Raw genomic sequence first — 8,700 nt, 5'->3', positions numbered from 1 at the left:
CTGTGCATTCCCTGTGCATGCCCTGCCTCTGGTCCCTGCCCAGCCACAGCCTCACGGGCAGATAATGGAGCACCGCTCTGCTGTTTTTATCTGCCATTGAGCAGGCTCCCCATGCATGGCGACCCACGACTCGTGGCGACCTCATGCACGATGGGATCGGACCGCTGTGATCCATAGGGATTTCATTAGCTGATTTTCAGAAGTAGACCACCAGGCCTTTCTTCCTAAATGGAGCACTAGGTGGCGACTATTCACGCCTCTCAGAAAATTCTGCTCACCTCACGCACTGGGTTTCATAGCAGGCTTCCAGGAGCTCCCCTGGGCTGACAGGAGGCAGGGAAGCTGGACAGAAAGCACGTGTCTGCCTCCCTCCCGAGATAACAAAGTGGAGCAGGCAAGAGGAGCTGGGCCACCTGAAGGACGGCCAGCAGCCCTAGATAAACCATCCAGAGCCAGGCTGCCGTGGGCGAGCTCTGTTTACCGAGAGCCGCATGGTCCCGATTGCAGGAGACTGCATGGCTTCAATTAGACTTTTTGACTGATGGTCAGTTTAATGAGCCTATTTACAGAGGGTCATTCAACATGGCAATTACACCTATAAATCTATTTGCAGCAGAACTCAAAGAACCTTCTGCACACAGCCCTGTATAAAACTACTGTCTGATTAATTAACATTAATTTCCCCGCCGTATGGAACCAGCTGCAGTTGGTGTAAACGCTTCCAGCTCCTCTCTGCAGGCCCAGTGTGAATGGCAGGGTTTCTTGGGGTGGGGGGAGCGTACGGGGGCTGGGAGGGAGGGGACAGCCGGTAGCCATGGAGTTGCTATTCCAAAGAAGCCCTTAGTTTTTCTTCCGTCCCTTGGTTCTTTCTCTGGTCCTGTTTGATTGATGTTTCAGGGCACTGTCATATATAAGGGGCAAAATTCAATTAATTGGATATGAAATATTTATAACCCTGCTGTATGTGTCTATCAGAGAAGCGCCCTTAATAGATCTTCTCATTAGTATGAGCTGGTGACTCACTTCTCTGCTTTCACAGTCATTCGGAATTAAAATCCAATTAATCTAATATCCCTGTGAATGTTATTAAATTATTGGAGAAACTGCATTCAAGAGACAGAGTGAGGGGAAGAAGCCAGCCTCTTGGGTGTTCATTTCCTCTCTGCAAAGCACACAATGCCAGGGGGACCAGCCCCTCTTCCTTCTGGCCCTCGGTCTCCAGCCTTTGGGTTGTGTCTACGCTTGGCAAATAAAGCCCAGGCTTGTGAATCACGGGCTCTCGCTGCCAATGCCGACGCTGCCAAAGCTAACAGCAACAACAATCAAACCAGAATCTGGATTCTGAAACCTGCAAAGCATTTGCAAAATGCAAGATGGCAATTAAGTGCAAAGGTAAGATTTGCACTGTTTCAGCAGCTCCGAACGAGCCTCCTGAAAGTAGAATGCAGACTGGATTGGGAATTCCCAGGCTCCATGCGGTCCTAGAATGCAGACTGGATTGGGAATTCCCAGGCTCCATGCGGTCCTAGAATGCAGACTGGATTGGGAATTCCCAGGCTCCATGCGGTCCTAGAATGCAGACTGGATTGGGAATTCCCAGGCTCCATGCGGTCCTAGAATGCTGGGGCTTTGTGAATTCTTAAACTAGGCTCCCTGTGAAAGGGTCAGTGACAGCAGTCTATATAAATGACGAGTAGAACAAAAAGGCAAGGACTCCTCCTTGTATTTGGGAAGAAAGGCGCCTTGGTAAAGTTATTAGCAATTTATTTTGTATCACAGGGCATTTTGTTTGTCCAACAGTCTGTGGAGGCACTTGAAATATTTGCATTTTTTGGGAAGAGGAACAAGATGTTGCATTAATGGAAAGTAATGTTCCGAAGCTTTGCCAGTTGACTGATAGTAAGAGAATTTGGCTCATTATTTAGAGGTCACCAACTCTAAACGTTAGTTATAACTTTCACATAACATTTTAGAAACCATTGACAAGGCTCTTAAATTCCTCCCTTCTTGCAGAATCCAATGTATCTATTGAGTTACGACTACACGCCAGGCATTGTCCCAGGGGCTATGGGCATTAGTCATACATTTCTCCTTTTATAACCTGAAATATTCCCAAAAGGATGTGATGATGAAAAAGATTTAGTCCCTGACATTGAGAAGCTTCTGGATATGAAAACAGATGATTGAAAATATGATGAGTAGGAGGATTTGCTGCAGGTGCACAGCATGGAGACCAGGAGGTCAGTGAGATTCCTGGAAAAGCGGAGTGCCGCCTATGCTGGCTCTGAGGGTGTGATGGGGACGTATTCCTGGGTTGTCTTAGACTGTCCCCCTGTTCATGATATTTCCCCCGTCCTCCCTTACCTTTATGGGAGAAAGATTGGCAGTTTGCTTCCATAAATATTATAGCCTTGGAAACTCTATGGGGCAGTTCTACCTGTCCTATAGGGTTGCTATGAGTTGGAATTCGCCTTGACGGCAACAGGTCTAATGGGACCTTACCTTTGAGAGAAGGGGTAGAATCCTCACTTTCCATCTGGGAGTCCCAGGTTCAATTCCTATCCAATACACCTCCAGCACAGCCACCACCAGTCTGTCAGTGGAGGCTTGTATGTTGTCATGATGCTTAACATGTTTCAGCAGAGCTTCCAGACTAAGATGGACTAGGAAGAAAAGCCTGGTGATCTGCTTCTGAAAATTAGCTAGTGAAAACCCTGTGGATCACAATAATACAATCAGCAACCAATTGAGCAGCATTTTGTTCCATTGTGCGTGTGGTTGCTATGAGTTGGAGGAGCCAACTTAAAGGCAGCTAACAACGCCACCTTACCTTCAGAGTCTCTTTCAAGTCCCTTCTCTTTTAGGATGACTTACACTGAACTCCTACATCACTCATCTTTAATATTCATCCTGCCACTAAATCACACAATTGCTTTATATATATCTTTTGTTTCCCCTTGTATATTATAGGATCCTTGGGTGGTCCAAAGAGCCCTGGTGGCGCAATGGTTAAGAGCTCCTTTCCTAACTGAAAGGTCGGCAGTTCGAATCCACCAGCTGCTACTTGGAAACCCTATAGGGCAGTTCTACTCTGTCCTATAGGGTCGCTATGAGTCGGAATCGACCTGACGGCAATGGGTTTGGTTTGGGTGGTGCAAAGGGTTAAGCACTCAACTACTAGCTGAAAGGTTTGCGGTTTGAATCCACTCAGAAGCTTCTGGGAAGACAGGCCTGGTGATCACTTTGAAAACCCTATGGAGCAGCTTTACTCTGCACACGCGGGACTGCCGTGAGTTGAAATCGACTTGACTGCAACTAATAACAAGAAAACTATATTATAAATGACTTGAGGGGCAGGGCTGTGTCTTATATTTGTAATTGCGTCTCCTCAGTAGCAAACACTCTGCTAAGAGCATAGCAGATGCTCAGTAAAACTTGTTAAATGAGGGGTTATATACCATTTAATTTCTATAGTGTATACTTTTCCAAATACAATGCAATTTATTCCGTGGTTTTCTGTTTTTTTCTCTTCTTTCTTAGCTCTCAAGAGTGGCTGCTTTGATTGTGTACATTGCTGGTGGGAGTGTAAGTCATGGAATCCCTATGAAGGGTAATTTAGCCATGTCTATTGCAATTAAGGAAGCTCTGGTGGCACAGTGATTAAGCACTCAGCTGCTAACCAAAAGGTGCGTGGTTCGAACCTACCAGCCACTGCTCAGGAGAGAGACGTGACATCCTGCTTCCGTAAAGATTTACAGCCTTGGAAACACTATGGGGAAGTTCTATTCTGTCCTCTAGTGTGTGTATGAGTTGGAATTGACTCGACAGGGCAACAGGTACTCTTACTCAGCATGATGCTTTTGAGATTCATCCAAGTTGTGAGTAATGCTAGCTCATTCCTTTTTTATTACTGTTAATCCTCGGTATGGATATTCTGCAGTTTTTTTATTCATTGAAGGATATTTGGGTTGTTTTTAGTTTTGGTCATTTCTGACTAGAGCTGCTACAAACATTTATGTATAGGTTTCTGTATGAGCATACTTTTCATTTTTATAGGGTAAATACCCAGAAGTGGATTGCTGGGTTGGGTGGCAAGTGTATCTGTACCTTTCTAAGAAATTGCCCAACTGTTCTCCAAAGGGGCTTACCCTTTAGTATTTCTACCCACAATGTCTGATAGTTCCAGGTGCTTCACATCCTCAACAGCACTTGGCATTGTCAGTATCTTTTATTTTAGTCATTTGAATAGGTTTTGGTATTTTTTCATGTTTTTACTTTGAATTTCCCTCATGGCTAACGGTACGCTTATTTGCCACCTTATATCCTTTTTTGCTGAAATGTCTCTTTGCACTCGTTCTCTCTTTGTGTATACGTGTGAATATATTACTTATTTGAAAATTACATTTTAAACTGGCTGTCCTGTCCCCAGTGTCCCAAGTCCTATTTTACCTGTTTAGGGAGGGATTCTGGGCATGGAAAACCACTCTATCATGATTCACCTTCCTCCATGTTATAAGTTGGAGTGATAATTCTTACTCCATTAACCCAGAGATGCCCCTCATGAAAGGTAAGTGACAGGGAGATTACATGACTTGTCCATGGTCCCATAGTGGCTGGTTGAAGAGTTAACACTAAAACTGAAATTTCTGGTTCTCAAACTTTGTTAGGATGAAAGGCCTTGTGAACTCCCCACATGCTCCTGGTTGTGGTTCTCAAGCCCTTAGCAAATGACACTTTTGCCCAGATAAAGGTAGCCATTATTGTGTACGTGCATATCTGGTTACATATGTTTTGGGGAAAATTTGGCTTGAAAAAGAATATATGGGTTGATCAAGTTTTTGTAAGAATTAGTGACCCAGACTTGGTATGTGATGTATAGTTGATAAGTTCATAAACATAAAATGTTACAGAGGACATCGGACCAAAAGGAACTCTTCCATATAAGGAAAGACTTAAAAGTAATCCTCTGTTTAAGAAGGAGAGCACAGTTCAGCAAGCGTTCACTCTGAACTCTGTAGGGACAGAGTTTTCCCAGGCCTCTAGAGAAGACAATATGGCATGGCATGAGATTAATAATTTCTCTGTCACAGGTAAAAATCAGTGTTATCTTTACATCTAGAAAATGGGGTTATATTTAGTGGGAAAAGAATCTAAACACACAGTGGGTTGGGCACTTGGTCTTTATGGCAGATGCTTACTGAAGTAGAGGCCTCCTTCAAAGTACTTTTGATAAATATGGCTCTGTTCCAAATATAGTAATTAGAAAAAAGTTTAATAAAACCTTCTCCTGGGATGCATTTCTTTTTTAAAATAAATATTTTCATAACAAATATGCTCTCCACCTTTTTTTTGACACTGTCATTCATAATCACACTCAAAAACCCCATCAAAGACCAGTGTCCACTGATGAGCGGACTTTTTCTCTTTTCCACGTCATTGCTCTGGCAATGCGTGTGGTGGCAGTGCTCAGAGTCCACGTATTGTGGCCTTTGGTGGGATCTCCATGGAGATCAGCTTGTTCTGCTCTCAGTGGACTGGGGACTTGTTCATGATCTTTCTCCTTGATGCCCGGACACCAGGATACCTTCATTCAGAGGTGTTGTTTGGGAGACTTTCTCAAACAACTCTGGCTAACAGACTTTAAGTACCTCTTGTCTCCCAAAAAGTCCATAAAGAGAGACAGAAAGAGAACATTATGCCAAGTGAAGTAAGTCGATCAAAAAAGGACAAACACTATATGATCCCACTCATGTGAATTATCTAGAATAGGCAAAGGTACAGAGATCAAAGCTTATTAGTGGTGACTAGGAGCAGGAGGGAAGCGAGAGGGGGAGTCATTGTTTAGGAATTATTGAGTATCTGTTTAGAGTGATGGAAAACTTGGCAAAGGACGCTGGTAATGGTTGCACAATATGATTAGTGTAATTGTCACTGAATTATACATGTAAAAATGTTAAATTGGCAGATGTTGTGTTATATATATTTTCTACAACAAAAAAGAGAGAGAGAGAAAGCTTGTATTCCTTAATTTTATAATAGATATTAAGTCTTCAATATATGAAAAAATGTATAGAAGAAAAGATGTTAAGATTACATTTAGATACCGAAAGTAATTTTAATTAATCAGTCAATAACTAAGGGGCTTTGTGCCCACCCTGGTAGAGAAAGCTAGCAGGCTAACGTAGCCCTCTGAGTGACATTGGGAGGCTGGTATGGTGGGCCACCATCAGACCTTGGGGTGTCCCTGTGGCCTCGTACATGAGAACTTGTTTTTATACATACTGGGACTTCTGGTTCTTCTTGCTGAGGTCAGCAGTGAAGGGCTGCCTGTCTCCTGTCTCTGGGCATCCTTGAACAGGTCCATTTTTTTTCCTTTGCCAACCAGGCCCCTTCTAAGAAGAAGTTCTTTGGAATGACTTGGCTTTTTCTGGGTGTGTCTTGCCCCTGAGGTCACTCAAACCGCCTTGGAAATCAAGGCCCTGCTCTTCTGGTGACTTCCTTTCCTCTCCCAATGGTAGTTAGACCTTCCACCTACAACTGAGGCCTGCTCTTTAGTTTAACAACACTCCGAAGAATTAGCCCGTCATTTTAAAACACTCAGGTGATCTGCCGTTTACGTCCTTTCTGGGCCTTAGTTGACATTATAAGGAGGCTCTGGGGGCGCAAATGGTCAAGTGCCCAACTACTAGCTGAAAGGCTGGTGGTTCGAATCCACCCAGAGACCCCTCAGAAGACGGGCCTGGTGATCTGCTTCACAGCCTTGAAAACCCTATGGAGTAGCTGTACTCTGTACACATGGGGTCGCCATAAATCGGAATCGACTTATCAGCAACTAACAACAACAATTGACATTATAATGGCGCTTTAGATTTAAACAAATGACTTTTATAGTTTCTTTGATATAAATATTAATGAAAAAGAAACTTTATTATTATAAATATATCATGTTGCTGCAGTTAGCTGCTATTAAGTCAGGCCCGCCTTCCTACTCATGGCAACCCCATGCACAATGGGAAGGAAACACTGCCCAGTCCTGTGCCATTCTCATAACCAGTGGATTGGACAATTGTGATCCATGGAGTTTTCATTGTCTGATTTTGGGGGGAAGTAGACAACCAGGCCTTTCTTCCTAGTCTGTCTTAGTCTGGAAGCTCTGCTGAAACTTGTTCGGTATTATAGCAACACGCAAGCCTCCACTGACGAGGGTACATTGGCTGGAAATTGAACTCAGGTCTCCCGCATGGAAGTGGAGAATTTCACCACTGAACAAATGCCCCCAAATACATCATACCAGTCTGTAATGTATAAAAAGTAGGATCATATTAAATACACATTTTCTTTATAACCTGCTCTTTCAAATAGGATTTACATATGTTTTTTCCATGTTATTGGGTGTATAAGCTGTTCATTTTGTGTAATGAATTATCCCCAAATTTAGCAGCTTAAAACCACAAACGTTTGTTATCTTACACAGTTTCTGAGTGTCAGAAATACAGCTTAGCTGGATAGTTCTGGCTCAGAGCCTCTCATGAGGTTGCTCTCAAGATGTTGGTAAGGATTGCAGTCATCTGAAGATTCAGCACGGCGGGCTGGAGGATTTACTTCCAAGTTCACTCGTGGTTGTTGGCTGGAGGCCTCAGTTCCTTGCCACAGAGTCTCTTCGCAGGACAGCCTCAAGATGTGGTAGCTGGCTGTCTTAGTTTCTTAGTGCTGCTAGTAACAGAAATAGTGCAAGCGGGTGCCTTTAATGAACACAAATATATTTTCTCACAGTTTAGGAGGCTAGAAGTCTGAATTCAGAGTGCTGGCTCTAGGGGAAGGCTTTCTCTGTCGGCTCTGAGGGAATGTCCTTGTTTCTTTTCAGCTTCTGTTTCTCAGTTTCTTGGCTATCTTCCTGTGGCCTGGCATCCATCTTCCCCTATTTGTGGTTCCTTGTTTCCATGTTCAGTCTGCTCTTTTATAGCTCACACCCCCTACGCTGATGCGGCCTTATTAGCACGACAAAGACAACCCTATCTGCAAATGGGAGTATGTTCACAGGGGTGTGAGGTCTGGTCACACGCACCAACCCTGGTACAATGCAACACTAGGCAAGGGTGTGAATACCAGGAGCTGGGTTCCATTGGAGATTGGCTATCACGTTGTGTGTGTCTGTGTGTATGTGTTTCACCTCTAATAACTTTGGCCCAAACTTTTCACCTGCTCTTCAACCCCTTTTAGTACGCACAGTATACGGATGAGGCCCAACCCTTGCCATGCCAGCCTCCCCTTTTTCCCATCTCTTCCCATTCCTACCTTCAGAAACTTTAGTTATGAATTTTGCAGAATGACTTGTACTCTTGACTTTAGGCCTCTGCACCTGTGTGTCCATACCTCCTTTACCTGTCTCATTCCAGCCCAGGTATCAGTTGCCTTTACACACCTCTCTGGAATTTCCCATCTGGGCTAGGTACCCCACTTAAGTGTTTTCACCACAGCTCTTTCTTCTCTCTGCCAAATACTTTACCATATGGTCTTATAATTATGTGTCGACGTGGCTGTCTCTGCTTCTAGAATGCCAGCTTTTTGAGGATAGGAACTGATGTCTCATTAATTTCTGCTTTCCCATCACTTAGGACAGTGCTAATTCATAGTAAGTAGTCAACAAACTTTTGTTGAATGAATAGAAGAAGGAACGAACACACTATGAAAGTGCCTCAG

This window comes from Trichechus manatus, unplaced genomic scaffold (assembly GCF_000243295.1).
Source record: "Trichechus manatus latirostris isolate Lorelei unplaced genomic scaffold, TriManLat1.0 scaffold00103, whole genome shotgun sequence".
NCBI classification, from domain to species: domain Eukaryota; kingdom Metazoa; phylum Chordata; class Mammalia; order Sirenia; family Trichechidae; genus Trichechus; species Trichechus manatus.
The sequence above is the reverse complement of the archived record's forward strand: the minus strand, read 5'-3'. Positions refer to the sequence as shown.